General features: G+C 36.3%; 1 protein-coding gene and 1 pseudogene across 1 annotated transcript in view; one reads left to right on the forward strand and one right to left on the reverse strand.

Moving 5' to 3' along the window:
* Positions 1-3,696: 3,696 nt before the first annotated feature.
* The window catches only part of LOC145687775 (innexin inx3-like), a 39,858-nt gene continuing 21,411 nt past the window's right edge, over positions 3,697-22,143 (forward strand). The window contains exon 1 of the mRNA XM_081761213.1: positions 3,697-3,852. The gene's annotated coding sequence lies outside the window, so the exon portion shown is untranslated. The remainder of the gene's footprint in view (positions 3,853-22,143) is intronic.
* On the reverse strand, positions 20,950-21,381 carry LOC145687488 (protein GVQW3 pseudogene; annotated as a pseudogene).

The following is a 22,143-nucleotide window of genomic DNA, read 5'->3' on the forward strand; positions in this document are numbered from 1 at the left end:
TGTGAAACATGGCGGCGGCTCGGTGATGCTGTGGGCTGCCATATCATGGTTTTCATTGGGTCCTGTGGTCACACTTAGAGGACGAATCACTGCTAACGATTATTTCGCAATTTTAGGAGACCACTTGCATCCTATGGTCTGGATGTTGTTCCCGGACAATGCGGCCATCATCCAGGATGATAATGCACCCATTCACACAGCTGGCGTTGTTGCAGCGTGGTTTGAGGAACATCGGGATGAAGTTCAACACCTCCCCTGGCCCGCCTAATCTCCAGATCTCAACATAATTTAACATCTGTGGTCCGTCTTGGAAACACGACTCCGGCGACGATTTCCACCTCCATCCTCTCTCACAGAACTGGCCGATGCCCTGCACGAGGGGTGTAAAATTCCACTCTCTACCATTCACGACCTCTATGCCTCCATCCCACGTCGCATCAAGGCTGTTCCAAAGGCGAAAGGTGGCCCGACACCATATTAGTCGGGTAAGTTGCAATTTCGATCAGGTGTTTCCATTTTTCTGATCACCATCTGTATGTTATAATATTTAAATTCATTGAATCCCTAAAATAGACTTTGGGTCATAATACTGGAATAAAATAATAATAATAATAATAATAATAATAATAATAATAATAATAATAATAATAATAATAATAATAATAATAATAATAATTATTATTATTATTATTATTATTATTATTATTATTATTATTATTATTATTATTATTATTATTATTTAATTTATCTTATTTTGATAACAAGATATTTTGCTATCATTAGACCGTGTCCCATCATGTTGAGGTATATAAACAAAACCGACACCCACAGCTAAAACCTCCAAATCAAAACATGGCGGGACAAAATGTAGCCTGGTCAAAGCATCGCGACTGAAATCTCGTCAGGACAAAACCTCGCCATAACAATTTATTGAGTGCAAAATGTTCCTGTAGAACACTATTAAAAAAATGATCGGATGATTCATACCCTAACTCTCGAAATATTTTAACATCACTCAGCGGGGTGGGTTCGGAAGCATCAAAGAAAATATGTGGTATATTGGATTAAAATCGAATTTAATATTTATGAAAATATCCTTGAACATATTTTAAAAAATCGGATGGAGTCGGGTTATTTCATACTTTCAGTAATGAGGGAAATAATATATCCTGTTTTAAGCCCCATGTTTATGCCCTTTAAAATAAAGAGAATGCTTATGAAATAATTTTTATGAAGATGTGGAAGGAAACGGGAGAATGGGAAGATCCTGAGAAAATACACAAATATGTTCACCACAAAAGAGCTTGAACGGGGATTGAACTCTGGCCACTTATAGAAGGGGTGAGAGCTCGAGCAACTAAGCCGTTGTGTTCCTCCATTCTTCATGTTATTCATATCTTTAAGAAAACCCTGATGGCAAGTCTGAAAAAAAATGTACGCGATATTGCGTCAAAATTGAATAATTTTAGCAAAAAATTTTATTTTTTTAAATATTGTTATTTAAATAAGCAAATTCTAAATTTCGGGGAACTTTTCTCTTTTACCCAGTTATCTCTGACCAATTTCAAGCACAAACAATAGATATAGCACTGAAGACCTATATATAAATATGCAGTATATTGTATCAAAATAGAATATTACTTATTTTTTTAATAGTTAACAATTGAATGGTTATTACACGTACAATAACTATATTTGCAAATTTGCAGCATGAGTGTAATTTTCCGCCTTTCTACAACATTAATCTTGACGGATTTCAACCATAAACAATAAATTTATTTCCTAAGGTTCGAGGAAACTACGTACCAAGTTTTAACAAAAACAAATACATCGTAACGCATTCTTATTCTTCTTATTTATTATTAGCTAGAATTTGATATACTGTGTCATGCTAAATCTTGGCTTGGAGACATTTTGGTCCGCAAGGTTTAAACAGCAAGGTTCGACAGCCATTCTTTATATCCAAACCCGTGTTTAGTGTTCAAATATTCAATATGGTATAAATCATCCTTAACCAATAATATGTCATGATAAGAAAAAAAAATAATAAACAAGAGAAGCAATGCTCAAAGTGGAGATTTCGCAATCAGAAGAGTAAAATCATCATCAAGTTGTAAGTTTTGAAAAATTAAATCTTTCAGCTTATTCAAAGATTATGCCCTTTAGACTAAGGGAGACGGATGAGTAATTGAAGTGAATGATGATGGAGAAGTTGGTGGAATGAAATGCGGGAGGAAACGGGAGTACCCCGAGAAACGCACAGACACGATGTTGTTCACAGCAAACTTATTTGGCCGGGGATGGAACCAGAGACCCCGCGCACAAGATTTAACCACTCTACCACTGAGCTACCCTGCCCTTCAGTGTAAGTTTTTGAATATAAGCAACATGATGTGATCCAATAATATGTCATAGCTAAAGAGTTCTCCCCAATGACTAAATGAAGGGTGTTTTCTCTTAACTTAAATCATTCCTCTTGCTGGGCGTTGAACATGATGAAAGATAAGAAGAATGTATATATATATATATATATATATATATATATATATATATATATATATATATATATATATATATATATATATATATATATATATATAGAGAGAGAGAGAGAGAGAGAGAGAGTCCACTTTGAGTTTATTTAGTTATTTCCATACGAAATGTGATAGTGAACTTAACAAGGAGATAAATACAATCGCGACGAATTGAAAAAAATATATATCAGTGCATTGTGTATAACATAATTAGTGGAATGAAGAAAGTGGGTTGAAGCGATTTAATACAAAGGAAAGACATAAAGGCACAATATTATTCTCTACAAAACTGATACGGATTCCATTTGATTAGAAATCATTGTGGGAAGATGTACTAAACCAGTATGCCACTCAACTGTTTTAAAATTAACCTCGATATCGGTGTCAGTATGTACGAATTCCTAGTGTAAATACGCTGACAACTGCTTGGAAACAAATTTTCTAATCTAAAATATACGCTGTTAGACTGAGGGTAATGAAACATAAAAGTGAGCTATTTTTTTATGGTATATCTGTTCACCGTAATTTGTAATATTTTATAGTATTGAGAGCCAAAGTGATATAAACTGCTCATTAATTTGCGGTAAATTCTTAAAATATAGAGTACATAAACGCAGTAAATAATGACAGCAAAGATATAAAAGCTTCTTTTTCATTTTCAATGTTTCAAAAAAGATATATTCATTATAAAGTGCACATATATTTCTTGAGTTAGCTTTGTAGACCGTAATAAAAAAAGAATGAGAGAAAGGGAAAGAGAAAAATGATAGAAGTTTAAAACAGTGGTTATTTACTTTTCTTATAGTAATTATTTCAAGTGAAATTATTTCATAACATAGGCAGTTGGTAACTCGGATATAACAACTAAGATCAAACGAAACATTTCCTTTCCTACATTCGGCCAAATTCATTGAAATGATTTTCTTTTCATAACTATATATATTTTTATAGTAAATTCTAAAAATACTACTTTATTCAACTAGAAAAAAAAAATAACATTTAGAAACTAAATTTAATAATGCTTCTATATTAAAATTAATTTGATGGAGATCGATCAAAAAAGTTCTGATTAATCATCCATTCTCTGCGCATGTGCGAAACTTCAACACCGCAAATAAGTTGGTAGACATAAAAACTCCTCGCATTACCAGGTAGTGCAATATTGGTGGTAGTCAGTATCGTTACAACTTGTGAAGTTCTTTCTACAGATGTCCCTCCAGTGAACTGAGGTGTCGATAAGGTGGTGGCCTGACGTTTCAGTACATAATTTCTAAAGAAGTTTCTTTGAGAAGAAAAGTTTTCAAAACAGGCGCAACAGGTAACTTACTATATTAGCTTATAGAGATAGTTTTATTGCATTTAATGATTTTTTTTAACATAAACGACTTTGACTATTGCTTCTAGAGAGTGCTTATAGTAATGGGTATACAGAGGTAAGATATACCCCCTCATAAAGACTATGATCAGTGCACTCCTACTTCTGAATTTTGATTTAAAGGAGAAATTATTTGATACTTCTTAATTATACTGAAACACAATACCTTCTCGGATTTTTCACTTTTAGCACTGCTTCTAGTTTTTCTTATTTTCTGCTTTCTCTCTCTCTCGTCTGTTTATATTTTCTATTTTTTTCAAAGTCCAAATTTAAAACTTTTTGAAAATTCCTTACTATTCCCTCCTCCTACCACTACCATTAAAAATAATAATAGCTGTAGTATTAGAAGTGCTAGTGGTTGTTTAGTAATAACTCTTTCAGATGTTGGTTAAGGTTGTTTGATACAAATATATATATATATATATATATATATATATATATATATATATATATATATATATATATATATATGTGTGTGTGTGTGTGTGTGTGTGTGTGTGTGTATATGTGTGTGTGTGTGTGTGTATATATACATTGCCTTGAGACGCTGAATCTTTTTGCAAGAAACCGCTTTTCGTTATATGTTACATTTTTTGTTCCATAGTTGTAATTAATGATTAATTTGAACCACTTCTGATTTAAATAGAGCAGCGTTTCCCAACCTTTTTCAACTTGCGGCACACTACAGGTGTAACTTGAATTCTGGCGGCACAATCATAATTATTACCGTGGTATTTTTCTGTGATCACTGATCTTCTTACAAAGAAGAAAACTGAATCACGGGTTTTTCCCCGTGGTAAATCTTTACGTTTATTTTTTATATTCTAATTTAAAAATAAAAACAATTGCAATGAAACATAGAACGCAGGTTTTTAAAAATACACTTTTTTTCGAAAACTGTATCCAATCTTTTACTAGGAACGAAGATCACTAAATAACGAACGAACAAACGAATCTCTTGCACTTCTAAAACATGAATGTAGGTAATTTGTATGCATGTTTGCTTTGTTTAAAGGATTGAATGATATTTTATGATATCAAGTTACGAAACAGTCGGCAACAATAAAGAAACAATAATGGTCATAACAATGACAACAGATTTTTTTAAAATTTTCTACACAGCTTTAGCAGCTATACAGTAATGTATGTAAAATAATAAATTCCAATTACAGTAATTTTTTCCATTGTAGAGGTTCATAGTACTGTGAAACACAAATATAAAATTTACATTTTATTTTATTCATTTACATTTTTGTTTTGCATTTGTTTCAACTTCCTCGCGGCACACCATCGGCCCATTCGCGGCACACCGGTTGGGAAACACTGAAATAGAGAGTCAACGAAAGATGTTGGGACACTGAATCTATTGTAAGAAATCGCATCTTGATATCTCTTACCGGTTTTGCTCTTATACCTGTCGACAGATGGATGGAAGGACGGACGGATCTAAGCCGTTTTGTAAGACTTCCGACTATTATGCATAGCTTAGTTTGAAAGTCAAAGAATACTGCTTTCTTCCTTACGATATTGTTACGAAATTAAATATATTATCTTTGAAACTGGGTTCATTTTCCTCTTACACTTTGTAAGAATTTTGAAATTCCATAAATTTTGATGTTCAGTTCAACTCACTACCAATTAAGAATACTTTTTAAACACTGAGTTTGGCTTAAAATTGAATTTGTTTTGTACATAAATGTTACAAAATTCAAGAAGTGATTCCAAGTCTTCCAAGAAATTTTACGAAAGAACAGTATGTACTTTTTGAAACTCTTACCCATGTTTGAATTCCAGATTGTGGTTGATGGTGGTAGTGCAAAGAGTGTAGATAACAATTTTCATGCATATCAAGAAAGTTAGTTAAAATATTTAACACTTATTTTACTAGTGGGAGGAGCGGGTGGGTTTCCGGATCCAGTGGCTTTGCTTTACCCTTACCGTCCCCTGTTTCCAAATGCTCCAGACGCTTGAACAAGATCGTTTTGTACTTTTTTACAGTAAAGCATAAATACTCTACAAGACTTGCCGACTATGAGCAGTAAACATCAAGTTATTTCGACCGCATTCTCCACTCAAACAAGAAGTAAAACTTGGGGAACCTAAAAAAAAATTGTATACTTCAATTTCGCCTACCCCATGCAACCCGGACACATTTGAAGTTATCAGGGTAGTATTCAATCAAACGAATGAAACTAGACGTCTCCAATTGAAGACAGAGTAAGCATCATCTCGTGACTCCGAAGTATAGACCGAAACAGTTCGCAGCAATTCAACACACTCAACATTGGTTCAATCTATGAAGTTAAATAGGATGAAATAGACATAATTGTAAGATTACATTTTGTCCATATTTTATACATACTTTAATTAGAAATGCCTAATGAGGGACGTGATAAAAAAATAGCTACTTAATTTAATGAATAGCTAGGGTTACCAGATTTAGTAAACGAAAAACCGGGACAGAAATCTCAAGCTACATACATGGTGTTTGAAAAAAAAACATACCGACAACCTTTGGGAGGTGATTCCTGACACCAAGATAAGACAAAAAGTATAGACCAACCTGGATGCACAAATGCTTCTTCTCGGAGTTATAGGTTGCCGAAGACATGGAAAAAAATTTAAAAGTTCATAGCTCCAAAACTATGGGACCTATCGTAGTCTGGTCAAGACTTCACTTAGGAACTAATATGTGCGCTATTCAAAAATACATACTTCAGAATCCTAAGGTACTCACGCAACAATTTTATAGAGGGAGTTTGGCTACGGGCATATAATTTGAAGTACTCACCAACTACCTCTATAAAAATTGTTGCAAAAGTACCTCAAGATTCTGAAACTTGAATATTTGGATAGGGCACGTACTAGTTCCTAAGCGAAGTCTTGTCCCGATTACGATGGGTTTCACAGTTTTGTAGCTATGAACTTTTAAAGTTCATTTTTTTTTATTTTCGGCAGCCAATATCTCCGAAAGTAAGCATTTGTGCACCCAGGTTAGTCTATACTTTTTGTCTCATTTTGGTGTCAGGAATCACCTCCCAAACCTTGTAGGTGTTGTTTTGAAACACCTTGTATAGAGTAAGGGTTCCTACTCATTTGGTCATAATTAATTACCTGTCTTTTCCAGGTTACCAATCACAATTTTCCAGTTCATTCTACACACAGTGAACACAAATCAAGCCCACAATGGATGTGTAAAGAATGTGAAAATGCACACATTATGTCTGACGTCCGTTATTACGAAGTCCAATTTCTTCTGTTTAACAAGTCCTAAATATTGTGCAAATTACGACACACTTTCCCATTTATGATTGAAGATACGTATTTCTTTGTTGTATCATCTCCTGAGTCAGAAACACTATTCTAAAAGTAATACAAATTTAGCAAGAAAAAATACATTTACGCTAAATTTAGAACGATAAACGAAAAGGAAAGGAAGATTTACCAGGCTGTCCAAAAGTTTGGCAGAAAGAAAATACAATATCAAAATTAAACAAGAGACATACCATTATATGGTTAACTGCTACTTCTCCTGCTAGACTAAGTTGTTACGGAATTTTAACCCGAAAATTACTGAAAATTTGATTTCACTATGGACCAACAAAGAAAACTTCACTCTACACCCACTGAACTGGATAAAACGCTTGATTGCAAAATTGTTCGTCCGAAGACGGCAGACACGATGAAATAGTTTAAACGCGGTTAACATGCAGCGACTGAAAGCAGTACCACCATTGTTGATTAAAATTTCAACACTGAAGCAGTCCTACGTTGCTGACTGAAGTATAAAATTAATAGTAGTTAGTCATCCGGAAGAAAAAGTTCTTTTCCAAAGAAAGTGATATTCAAGAAATTATTGCCATAACAAATGTCCCCTCTTGAATATTTTAAGTTATCTTTTGCCCCTCTGGAAGCTAAACAACCAATAGAACGAAATAATGGATGTGATTTTCAAACTTGAAATTGTATGTTTAGTAAAATTAATTGGCTACACAAATCTTCTGAAAACCTTTCGTTTTTAAGTGAGACATACTAGCTCTTTCAGGTTGTATATTTTCCAATCTGAAGAACGAAAACCGGGACAAAAAGGCGCCCCGAAAGCTTTCTTTGGGACAGTTAATTCTTTCATTGAAAACCGGGACTGTCCGGGAAAGCCGGAATGTCTGGCAACCCTATGTATAGCAGAACAAGAAAATGCAAATGGTAGGCTAAATGAATGTTTTAATGTAATAAAATATTTTACAGCGAACCAATCATGCAGTAGATATTTCTTTGTAATTACTAAAAATCCTCTAATTTATTGCGTAAACTATCACCGTCTTGCAATGTAATACACGTTTTTTACTTTCTAGATATGCATATAAACCTCATGAAGTGTTTATCCCTAGCTTGCTTAAGAGCTTATTGCTCTCACATCAATTGGTTGCTCTCAGGACACCAATCTGCATTGCAACAATACAATACTCAGATGATGAGTCTCCAACAAAACCAATAAAGTCTGGTTTTGACACAAATAATGTCAAAATATATGACTGATTTAAAATGTCTTTTGTATATACACGAGCAAAAGTGCATTCATACTTCCATTTTTCATATCCTGCAACGTTAGACAACTAACAATACTTTTAAGGTTGGTTGGTTGAGAACGACATAAGGCGTTACAAGTGCAATAGTTTGTTCGAAACATGTCAGTGTAGCAAACAGCAAAAAGATAGAAAAAATATCCATCCTGTGCTACAAATAAAAAATCAAGTAGGAGACGCCTCTTAGTGTCTACAGAGCGATTGATATGAGAAAGTTACAAGGAGATCGTATTTAACCTTACACATGCCAAGGAAAAATCACTGTTGGTCAAACATTCATTTTATTTTACAGGTTACAGTATTTTGTAAGATGTCTGAATGCTTTACATTATTCAACTTTACCTTCACTTTTGTTAATTATCAGTTTTAATATCTCTAGTAAAGCTTGATGAAAAAAATATCAGGTCGAGGTGATTTTGACTCCCATTGTTTTTTTCCGAGAATATTTTTATCAGTAAAACCATCGTAGTTTTTATTTTTTAAATGTATTATTATTATTATTATTATTATTATTATTATTATTATTATTATTATTATTATTATTATTATTATTATTATTATTATTATTATTATTATTATTATTATTCATTTACACATTAAAGCTAACAAGAATATTTTCTGGAGATATCTCCACTCTCTCTTTCTCTCGGTTAACATGTGCATGATTCTTGCATCTCATCTCTAGTTCTTGCAAGAACAAATTAAATTTAAAAACGTTAAATTGATTTACAGTGGATTTGAACCCACGACCCCATGAGTTCTAACTTAGTGCTTATAACACCTCGGCTATTCTTTCACTACTGCCGTAGTCTCCTAACTTGAGTGTTGTGTCATGAAATGACGGTCGGAGGAAGAAAAATGGAAACTAAAGTTTGATTTTTTTTTTAAAAAATAAAGAAACATAAACTTTCGGCTCGTCGAACGAAGGCTTAAGTAGCCAAGTCTCCGTTAGGACAACCCTTTTGAAGAAATATTGAGTGTGATACAATATTTCTTTTCTACCATAGAAACCTCTGTGTCTTGGTATTTATTAAATTATTACGCTGAAATCTAAAAGGAGCGTCTTGAGTGGTAAACTAATATATTATCATCTGTCAAAAAGATTTTTGTCGCGGGTCTACATTGTTTAATCCTTCTTGCAATCGATGGTATGAACAATCAGTCCATATATTCACTATGAATCCACTTCATAATTTAATTATATTTAACAAAGCTTTTCAAGTAGCAAATATGAATAAAATAGATATTTACATTTAGTTTACTGTTGCAGTTCACACAGCAAGCAGTAAAAAAATTAAAAAATAGAACAAATCTTCATCGCTTAGCACTTAACGTTAATGCAAGAAATGTATTACAACTAGTTCCAGATATTACGTTTGTTACAGAAACTTATGTTGTGTATTGTTGGGTGAGTGGATATCGTATTTGACAACAGAAATAGCCCTCAAGAGTCTTGGGATCGAATCTGCGTCACACCTGGTTTATGATTTTCGTTTCTAATACTTGTTAAAAAGAATCATATATAGAAGGCAACACTTCAATCATTTCTATTTGGAGCTGACCACGTGATCCTTGTGCTTTAATACTACGTTGAACAAACTTTTGCCTAATGGCGGACATAAGTCCTTGACCAGGTAATGGCGACTGCTTTGAAACCAAATTCGACTCCTTGTATTTTTAATCTGTCAAATCTGAAGAAACAAAACTGAAGACCAAAGTTATAAGAACAACTCAAGTTATTAATATAAACAATGGCAAAGATTTTTGAATTATATCATCATACAATAAATAAGAAGGACCTTTTGAATCGAATAAAAATCACGTAGAACTTTGTAAGCGGAGGCAAAGAAACCTAACGTGAACACACTCAGGACGAATAATTTCCCGTGTATTGGTCGTTCAGTGGTCAAGGCGCTCGGCCAGTAATCTTAAGGTCCTTGAATTGGATCCGGTAAGAGCAAGTACATTTTTTACTTTAGAATTTTTGATGGCGATTGATCGGCGATGAATAACGTTTTATTATCTTCAGATATTTGAATAGTTGGATGGTTCAATACTTGAACTATCAGATCTTCACAAATAATAATAGCAGTAGTAATAAATTCGTAATAATTATTATTATCTTGTAGAAGATTGCAAGCTAGGAGCTTATTATCGCTGAGCTCATATCATTACAAGCAGAAAGTAACATTTGGCAAGAATATTTCGGTTTTTTAGTGTGGTCCACGAGGATATCTCGTTACTAAAACAAAACAAAGAAAATCGCGAATAGAATGGACATTTTATATTCGAGACGGGACAAGGCTAACTCAAATTATTGTCTTGCTTTCGAGATGAGAATCGAGACGAGATAAAAAGTATCGAAAAGATTTCTCATCATACTTGATTCTCGAAATAGTATATGTCAATTCTTTAAGTAACAATTGCTCGGTAGAGTGAATCTTATACGCTATTTTGTTTAACTTGTATTTCTGAGCTCATCAAATTATGCTCTGTTTAAGTATTTTTGTAACAAAGCTTTTATAATTACTTCTGCATATCCTAAAAGTTAGTTTATTATTAGGCTTAGTGTACACTGATATCCAGTTATTTATATTACAGTTATGTTTCTTAAAACGTACAGTAGAATACTTTCTACATTAAACTTTAGTGGAACGCTTTCGTTTAAAATTTGAGTAGTAGAGTTTTAAATCTATGCATAAATAGTTCCCCACAAAGTATTATGAAAAAAAAATTAAGTTCAAACGTTTAGAACATTTTGGACTTAACAGCTTTATTGCAGCAAACACAGGTATTTGATTTTTTTCAAGACGAATTGTTCCTAAAGTGAGCTCCGGGGGTAACCCCTGCCTCTGCATCATGAAGGAAAAGTCTTGAGAAGAGTGCGTATACTTGTATGAATTTAGATATCAACTGTCGCCGATCATTAAAAAAATAATATGGGAGAACTATGAAATGAAATAAAGAGACGCGTGGCATTTTCTAATAAAAATAACAACAATGCAAATGTATTTTATCTGATCCCAAACGGTTATTGTCGAATATACACGGTAAAAGGTGCACTCTGGTTAGCCAAATTAAAAAAAAAACTTCAACGATTTATCCCTCCAGAAGCAATGTTTTCTTCATGGCTTCCGTGGCGAAGTCGGAAGAGAACGCGACTACAAATCACAAGGTTGATGGTTCGCGCCCATCCCGGAGAACATGTTTTCTTTACTTTTTAAAAGTATTTTTAGACAGGCCTTAATGTGAACAAATCACGCATATCGGGGATTTAACGTATTTTGGGGGAATAATTTGTGGTTCATTGGTGTGTCTGCCGCTGTTGGGCCAATGCTGGTATAATTTTCAAGACAGAAGTGGGGCCACCGCGTGCAATCGCTGCAAGGCCGACAAGTTTTGGCGAAATGTCACTAGTTCCCCATTGGTGGTCTATTATTATTATTATTATTATTATTATTATTATTATTATTATTATTATTATTATTATTATTATTATTGAAGTTTTGTGAATTTAATGGTTCACCCTATATCAGAAAGGTTAAACGCCTTCTTTATGGTTGTTTCAGTCGTAGCGCACTCTGCTTTGGAGCTTGTGTCCCAGGATCTATTTCAGCTCCCTCCACTGTGCTTTGTGTCGGACAAACGAAGTGTATGGGGATTCTCTCGAAGTTCTGTTTCGTCCCACTTTCTTCATTCCACTATTTCTTTCATTCTATCATCGACGTCCCCTTTAGCTTAGCCGGCATAACCATGAACGTAAAACTTAAGAACATAAATTTTCGTACAGCTCTTGTGAGTCCAGTTGCCCTACTTTTTACATAAATGTTTACTGCAAACATTAAGTTCAAAATTTAGCTAATTGTAAGAAAGTACGCAGGGGTTTGTCCTGATGGTACTTACACTTCTCTCCAATCCGGACTATTTTGTAACTTTTGACTAATGTTAGGGGCGATTTTACAAATTTTAATACAATCTATCCTCATAAAGAATTTATATTCTATATTATTGCTCTTCATCATCTTCTTCTTCTTCTTCTTCATCATCATCATCATCATCATCATCATCATATTATTATTATTATTATTATTATTATTATTATTATTATTATTATTATTATTATTATTATTATAAATTTTTCCTGTAGATTTGAGACCTCAATATTACGTCCTATCCCAACAAGATCGAGAATATTTTCGGACTGATTCAGTGGGACGGCGCTGTTCGTATAAAGTTGGAAACTTGTTCAGGCACTAAGTCCAAAAAAGTAAGTCTAGATCCGTCACAATTAAGGCAGATATATACACAGGGAATTGCATTTTCCTTCCTTTCTTTATATAGGCGCTAGCTGCAAGCCGTAAATATGCCGCCGGTAGACAAGCATCTTGAACCACTTTGTCTTTGTAAAGAACTTGTGAAATTTGAAGATCGAGAGTTCGAAATTCAGTCTGAGATGTTTTATTTATTTTTAACATTAATATATGACGAAATAATTAAAATCCTAATACTTGTTACATATGTAAATTGCAAATGTAATAATTTGATGTTAATTTGGTGTTTAGTGCCTATATTGCATGTTTATCTACATTTAGTTCAAAATAAATACTTATAAGATTTCTCGGTTTGAAATTTCTAGAATAATCAGTTACACTTGGATGGGTGTAATTAGACTGAAATAAATGCAAATAAGCATACAGAAAATGATAGGAAAAAGAAAAAGAAATTGTTTCTTTACAGGGTCAAAACGTGAATTGCGTGCAATTAACACTCTTAAATTTAATTTGTTCTTGCAAGATGTATGATGACTTCTATATACTCAAAGTTCTCTAACTGGATATGAGATGCAAGAATCATGCACATGTTAACCGAGAGAAAGAGAGAGTGGATATATCTCCAATTGCAATATTATCCGAAACATTTATCGATATTCATATTTGATTGTGTTTTAGTACATTTTTGTTTACTCTTCTTTACGAAATTACAGTTCTCGATTACTTAGAATATAACAAGGAATAGTGAATGTTATATTGCGGCGTATTACAAGGAAGAACTCGTATACCTTTGACATTGTATGTGCTTCTAAGAAAACCATGCTTGTATCATTAATTGGGGATAAAAATTACACAAACTCATGTGCACACAAAATATGACTATTTTTTCATATTTGAAACACATAACATATTTCTACTGATTCAATGGTTTTCGCAAATTGAACTGATACACACTGCATATCTTGCTTCTGCTTTCTTAGATTATCTTTCTTTTTTCTTTTCCTTTGTCTTTTTTTTCATTTTCCGAACACGCTCGAAACCAGTAATATACCTTCAGAAAATATTCTTGTTATCTCTAATGTGTAAATAAATAAATAAATGATAATACATTTAAAAAATAAAAACTATGATGGTTTTGCTGATAAAAAATATTATCGCCAAACAACGATGGGAGCCAAATCACCTAGACCTGATACTTTTTTTCATAAAGTATTACTAGCGATATTAAAATTGATAAGTAACGAAATTGAAGGTAACGATGAAACGAATAATGTAAAATATTCAGAGATTTTACAAAATACTGTAACCTGTGAAATAAAATGTGTTTGATCCACATTGATTTTTCCTTGGTATGTCTAAGGTTAGATAAGAATTCTTTGTAATTTTCTCATGATATCAATCTCTCTGTAGATATTAAGATGCGTCTTCTACCTGAGTGTTTTATTCGTTGGAGACGCATGGATATTTTTCTATTTTTGCTGTTTGCTTCAATGACATTTCAAACAAACTAGAGCACATGTAGAACGCCTTGTGTTGTTCTGAACCAACCAATCTTAACAGTATCATTGGTTGTCTAACGTTACAGGATATGGAAAATGAAAGTATGAATGCACTTTTGCTTGTGTACATACATATCTAATTGTTGTCAGAGAACATACATCTCTTTTAAAGATCTCTAAATCTCTTTTAGTTAGAAATATTACCACTTCTAAACTCTATTGATTCATACATTTTACAATTAATTATCTGCCATTACTAATTTTATTCCTACACAGCTCCAAAAATCTCACACTTTTTCTTCTTAACTTTTGCTCACCTTCCTTCTCCTATTTTTACACATTTTTATTTCTGCCACTTGAACTATCTTGCCTTCTAATCTAGATCTTCCATCTATTCATCTTCCACCTGCAACATACCCTATTACCTAACAAGAATCTCATATAGCTTTCTACTAACTAATCTAGATCTTTCACATATCTACTACTATGATCACAACTGCACTATCTATATTAAACTTATCTAAATCTTATTACGATTCCTCGTAGTAAAATCACAGATTAAATAATCTTACTGGGGAAGGTCGCGAGGTGCTACTTTAACTTCATATTGATACTATCCTCAATCGACTCGTTTTCACACATGAAACAATTATACAAACGGAGAAATTCTCTATCGCAAGCATGTTTGAATCACGAGCGTTCAAAGTTCTAAATTAAACAGATTTTGTAAAAGGTGTGAAGTAACTATTTTTTTTAGATACGTTCTTCATTTTCGGTACTGAGGAGTTTTCTTTGGTGCCCAGCACAGTGATGAAGTCAAAACCAAGAACCAAGATAAGGAAAATTAATAGGAAGGGCGTGAAGGGAAATGACATCTTACAACTTTCAAATTGCCTCCTGTTTGACACGCATGGACGATAAGCTAATAAAATGTATTTGCTAACCCAATTCGACTGTATTATAATTCAAATCTCACTTTCCTGTGTGGCAACCTTCAAATTGAACGATCACATTTGTCTCCGAAACGCTTTGCCAGGTGTGCCAAATTCAATGAAGAACGTCATGGTACTCATAATTAAGGTTGTGATGTTCTTTCCCTTCTGTAGATAGGAGTGAGATTAATATTTTCTTAAATGCCTGTGTCACCAATGTATTGTTTTGCCTAGATCAGCTGTCCAATAAACATTTTGCTGTACTGGGTCGCAACACAGAATCATATGTGGAAATCAAAAATCAGTTTATTGTTAAAATGAACTTAATCCAAATAAATTATCCAACACAGGCTGGCATTGACAGTGAATACGAATGTCAGTTTACACCACCGGCATTTCATTTGTAGTCATTCTTGCGAAATTGGTGCTTCAAACTAATCGCGCTGCGCCAGAGCGATCGGCTGTGGAACTTTTGTGAGCGGTACTCCGAACCCTGTCAAGCTATTCTTATGCATTGCAGAAGATGGTGTTTTAATACATCATTTGCCATGCATGTTTAGTTTTCAGCGAATTGAAATGTCGATTATGGGAAAATATTGGTCAAACTTCAGGGAATATTGGAAGATATTCAGCGACAAAATATGCCGAAAAATTAATTTAAAAGAAGAAAATGATTAGCGGGAATGTGCGCTCAAAACTGTGAAAAAGATGGCTTTTATTCTGGAGAAAACCAGTGTATGTATATATTGCCGCTAGCCGACTTCCGCTTTTCGGCTACCTTCGGCCGATTATCGTAAAATATTCCCTGAAGTTTGGTCACTATTTTCCAACAATTGCCTTTCAATTACGTTCACAAATTATTTTTAAAAACTGCTAGGGATGAAGTATTGAAACATCGTATTTCGCAGAAGCCGACTGGGTTCACGTTAGTTTCGCAGCCAAACGTTTCGGAGACAAATGTCATTGTTCAATTTGAAGTTGGCTACACAGGGAAGTGCCATTTTAATGACAATAGAGTCGAATAGGGTTGGAAAATGAATTTCATCAACCTATCTACCCAGTGTGTTAAACAGAAGGCAATTTGCAAGTTATGAAACACCATTACCCTTCGCCTCCTCCATAATATGTGTGCTTATCTTGCAAGATGCATGTTTTGACTTCATCACGGTGCTGAGAAGCTAAGAACCTCAATTCACACCAAAAATGAAGCATATATATATTTAAAAAAAAATAGTTACTTCAAGCTATTTTCAAAGTCTGTTCCATTTTGAACTTTGAACGCTCGTAATTCGAACACGCTTCCGATCGAGGATTTATGCGTTTGCGTAGTTGTTTTATACGTAAAAGCGAGTCGATTGAGCATAATATCAATATGAAGTCAGAGTAACACCTCGCGACCTCCCCTAGTTAGTCACTAACATTGTTCTCCGAAACATTTCCACACACTCCTAATGAACATATCAATGCATACAGGGCTGTCCAAAAGTGTGGAAACACCCAAATAAAATCCATACCGCTCAGAATTGAGAAAAGGGGGAAAAGTGATGATAACAGACGATGAAGAAAATCTTTTGGGGCATATGGCACCATCATCTGACATCTTAAAATTTTCCATCTTGAGATGGCTCGAACTTTTTTAAATGGGAACCCTGTCGGGTGGTACATCAAATAGGACTGATTTTTCACAGGAATCCACCGATGAAATATTTTCGGCTCAACGACCAACCGCTACAAAGCTTTAACCGATTTTCTGCACTTACCTGGATATAACACTGCGGGCAATGTGTGGCTCACGGACCAATGCTACAGCAATTATTCAATGTTCCGTCCCTTCTGAGCATTCGTTAAATGAATCCGCTGCCCTAAGTCATCCATTTCCCTGCCCAACATGTCATCAGGAATGCCGGATCACGTCTGAATAATCCAGCGTTAAAGGTGATTTATGTCCTGGATCTTGGCAGAATACACACCGGAATTCACGCAACCTCACACAAAAACCATATGGAGCGAGATCTGAGGAATGCGGTGGCCATTCCACAGGTCCTCGCCGGCCTCTGTGGGAATTGCTCATCGAGGTATTCACGACTACATAACTAGGTATTCACGAGCACCGAAATGAAGCGATGCCCCGTCATTATGATAGAACAAAAAGAAACAGCCATCCTCTAATGCGCTGGGCGGCAGGATATCCTCCTCAAGAATGTTATGGTAGGTAATTGCAATTTAAATTGCCCTAGATGAAAAATGGGCCCACCGCACTGATACCCCACACACCGCACCACACCATCACTTTGTCAGAGCCAAGGACCTGAGAATCGTCGTGCCAATGTGGATTGCTGTCACCCCAATATCGGTGATTTTGCTTATTCCCCTCGCCCGAAATAAAAATAGCCTCATCCGAGAACAGCATGTCATATGCGAATCGAATCGTCATATGCGAGATTTGTTCCGCAGCCCACTCACAGATTTTAACTCGACAGTCTGGATCATCCTCGGTTAAATGTTGGAATAGATGTATTTTCTATGGATGGCACTTATGCACAGGTACGATTCTTCACAGGATGGACGTACGGGATACACCACATTCTTGGGCTAGACAACGGTACTGTGGGTGGGACTTTTTGCGAATGGTGCCAACACAGCAGTGGATGTCACTTCGTCCGTCGCTGTGCGAGGTCTGCCTGCTTTCGGTTCGTTTTACGCCAACCCGGATTCCTTAAATTTCCCTATAACTTTCCACACTGCACTACGGGAAATTGGCTTCAGTCCTGGGTGACGAGTGTTGAAATTGTCTGCGATATGTCTGCTACTGCTCTGTCCTGAGATCAACATAATCTCTATTCGCTGATCAATTATTAGTGCCATTCCGTGTTGCGCCACCTGAAACAAAAGAAAACCGGTTAAAACTTCGCAACGGTTATGCGTAGAGGAAAACCTTTCACCATTGGATTTCTGAAAAAATTTCAGTAGTATTGACGTATCAAACGATAAGTTTCCATTTTAAAAAGTTACCGCCATGTCAAGATGGCGGCCGAGGTACCATACGTCTGAAAAGAATTTCCTCCTCTTCTGTTATGATCACTTTTTTTCCCAATTCTTAAAGATTTGGATTTTATTTGGGCGTTTCCACAATTTTGGAGCAACCTATATATATATATATATATATATATATATATATATATATATATATATATATATATATATATATATATATAGAGAGAGAGAGAGAGAGAGAGAGAGAGAGAGAGAGAGAGAGAGAGAGTATACAAATACTATCCAACACTAATTATTGTATACAGGGTGTGATTGAAAAGTACCGGAACTTTTCCCGCCGCGCGGCTCCCTGGCGTTCGAAAAATGTGAGGGGTGGGGGAAAATGTGCGCGGGACCTTCCTCTTTCAAGCGGAACTTGGCTCAGTGCGCTGCAAGCAGCGGTTGAGAAAGCATCGCTGTCCGCGCTAACGTCGTTTTGGTCGTCGGTCACGTTTTTTGAGTGCCGAAAATGGAGTCAAAGATTGACCAACGCTACGCCATCAAGTTTTGTGTCAAACTAAAAAAGACGTACACCGAGACCCAGGACCTGCTCAAGGAAGCCTTTGGGGAAGATGTGATGTCCCGTACTCGGATCTTTGAGTGGCACAAGGCCTTCAGGGAAGGCCGGGAGGACGCCGATGACGAACCACGCTCTGGGAGGCAGTCGACGTCGAAAACCGATAAAAACGTCGACCGAGTTCGCGAATACCTGAACCTGGACCGTCGGACAACCCTCCGGGAGATCAGCGAAGAACTTAATTTGACATACTATGCAGTGCAAAAAATTGTGACTGAAGAATTGAACATGCGGAAGGTGTGCGCCAAACTGGTCCCCAAGGTGTTGACCGAGGAGCAAAAGGAACTGCGAGTGAAAATGAGTCGTGAAGTGCTGGATTGTGTGGAAGCCAAAGAAGAGTTATTAGACAGTGTGATCAGTGGTGATGAAACATGGTGCTACGAGTACGACCCCTCGGTGAACGTCTTTTGTCGTAGCGTTGGTCAATCTTTGACTCCATTTTCGAAGCTCAAAAAACGTGACCGACGACCAAAACGACGTTCGCGCGGACAGCGATGCTTTCTCAACCGCTGCTCGCAGCGCACTGGGCCAAGTTCCGCTTGAAAGAGGAAGGTCCCGCGCACATTTTCCCCCACCCCTCACATTCTTCGAATGACAGGGAGCCGCGCGGCGGGAAAAGTTCCGGTACTTTTCAATCACACCCTGTACACTGTGCAATATTTTATAACATAAAAACAGGTGTGAGTATCGTTGGAAGTAGTGATATAAGATTTCCAAACAATGCGAATTAAATACTCAAACTTGAAGTAGTGCATGTGTAAGTACTGGTTGCAATGGAGTAATAATATCAAAGCTAGAACCCATATCTTAGACACTGATCCTTATCAAAATCCATTACTCACTATCTCTTACTGTCTTTGTTCTATGACGATAAAGGTTGAAACCAAAAATCGTTTATTTTAATCACTTCTACTTTGAATAGAACTTCAACAGAGGAGACGAACGTATTCTTGGGGCACTGAATCGATAAAAAAAACAACATCTTGATGAGATGTACCGTTTTTGCCATACGGAAATCAGTATTGATACCGGAAGTAATAACACATTTTAATCACTTTCGATTTGGGTTGTCATGGTATGTTGCCTTGAGATGCTAAATCGTTTGCAGAGAACCTTTTCTCGCTATCTGTTACCGATTCCGTTCTTTGGTGATAAACGTTGAAATCAGAAATGCCTAATTTGAACCACTTCCAATTTGATAGAGGGTTAACGGAGGGGATTAAACTTATCCTTGGGATGCTAAATTGATTGAAAAAAACTCATCTTGATTTATCTTACTGGTTTTGCTCTGATACCTGCTGGCAGCCGGACGGACGGATAAAGTCGTTCTATAAGACTTCCGAAACTTTTGCATAGCATAGTTTAAAAGTCTAAAATATATTTATATTAGAAAATAAAATCCACAATTGGAAAACTGGGGGTACTATAATAAGAATTATAAGTCACTGAACTATATACAGGGTCAGTTCTTAAAGTAGTAGGACTGAGTCAATTAAAACTAAGATATTGACAGAAATAACACTTACGCTTAATATTCTTCGAAATATGATCATCCTACATCCACACACCGCTGCCAGCGGGATTTCCAGTTTTCATACGCTTCCTGGAAGGCGGAAATTGGAATGCTGTTCAGCTGCCTTGTCATGGCCTCTTATAATGCTTCCACCGAGGCATGATGATGCCCTTCAGGGTGGTTTTGAGGTGGGGGGAGAGGAAAAGGTCTGGTGGGGCAAGGTCGGGACTGTAGGGTGGCTGAGGCAAGGTTGCAATGTTATGTTGGGCCAGATACGCCACCACTCGGAAGGCTGTATGGCTCGGCGCATTGTCATGATGCAGTCGCCAGGAGTTGGCGATGGCTGGGCGGAAGCGGACGATGCGTTTCCTCAGCCGTTCCAGGACCTGGCGATAAAAAACTGCATTGACAGTCTGTCCGTGTGGAACAAATTCCCTGTGGATCACTCCTTGTGAATCGAAAAAAACAAATGAGCATGCTTTTCACATTTGATTTCGTCATGCGAGCCTCTTTGGAGCGTGGGGAATTTCGGGTGTGCCATTCCGCGCTTTGACGTTTGGTCGCAGGATCATACTCAAACGTCCTCGTCTCGTCCCCAGTCACCACATTGTCTAACAAGTTTGCATTTTCAGTCACTTCTTCGAGAAGGTCCTGGCAGATCCGTTTGCGAACTCCTTTTGCTCGCCTATCATCACTTGCGGCACTAACTTTGCACAAATTTTCCTCATTTGCAATTGTTCGTGCACAATTTCGTGAACTTGGGTTTTAGCAATGCCAAGTTCATCGGCAATCATGCGAACAGTTAATCTTCGGTCAGTATCCAGCAAATTCTTCACTCTTGCAACATTTTCCTCCGTTTTGGAGCTCGAAGGTCGTCCTGACCGTGCAGCGTTTTCAACTTCTTCTCTCCCCTCCCTAAACAGCTTGTGCCACTCAAACACACTCGATCTTCCAATGGCGTTATCACCGTACGCCGTCTTGATCATTTCATGAGTCTCTTTCCCAGTTTTACCGAGCTTCACGCAAAATTTGATGGCGTAACGCTGTTCCAAAAGATTGGCCATGACGCAGCGTGACGAGGGTCACTCGCAGAGGTCACGATGACGAGTGATCTTTACCCTGCTATGGCTGGCAGCCGACTGGCGCTGCTTCCTGTCTTTCCTTAGACCCACCTCAACCAACAACAGGTGGAGTAACCGCCGTCAGTCTGTAAAAAGAAAAGAAAAAATCAGTCCTACTACTTTAAGGACTGACCTTGTACGTATATTTGTTTGTTTACTTAAATTGTACGGGACTGTGGCTGATAAGAATTGAAATCAATGTCACACGACACAATTAGGGGAACAATATACTATTCATAGTAAGTCAGTAGTGAATTCTGCGACCCACCCTAGAGCCTTATATGCGATTTGTGGTGGAATGCTTCTGTTTACTGTCAATTTATTTTCCACAAATTGCGTAATCATCAATCACTTCTAAGAAATACGGTGGCTTAGTGGTAGAACACTTAACTGCTTGTATGGGAGGTTTCTGGCCCGATGCCAGGCATGTGAGTTTGTAGTAGACAACATTGTGTCAGGGTTTGCTTGGGATTCTCTCGTTTTCTACCACATTTTCATCTTACTAATTACTAGCTCCCGGCGTAAGCATATGGGACCTTATACGAGTAGCTTTGCTCCATGTGTGTGTATGTGTGTGGTATTTTATTTGTCGGTAACTGCTGGCTAGTTCTAAGTTGCATTTAGTGGACAAGTAGCCTATGATCTAAGAAATAAAGATCACCATATTTGGTGACCAAGCTCGGCCATGGACAGGCTCGATTCAGC

This window comes from Thermobia domestica, chromosome 6 (assembly GCF_964235325.1).
Source record: "Thermobia domestica chromosome 6, izTheDome1.hap1.1, whole genome shotgun sequence".
NCBI classification, from domain to species: domain Eukaryota; kingdom Metazoa; phylum Arthropoda; class Insecta; order Zygentoma; family Lepismatidae; genus Thermobia; species Thermobia domestica.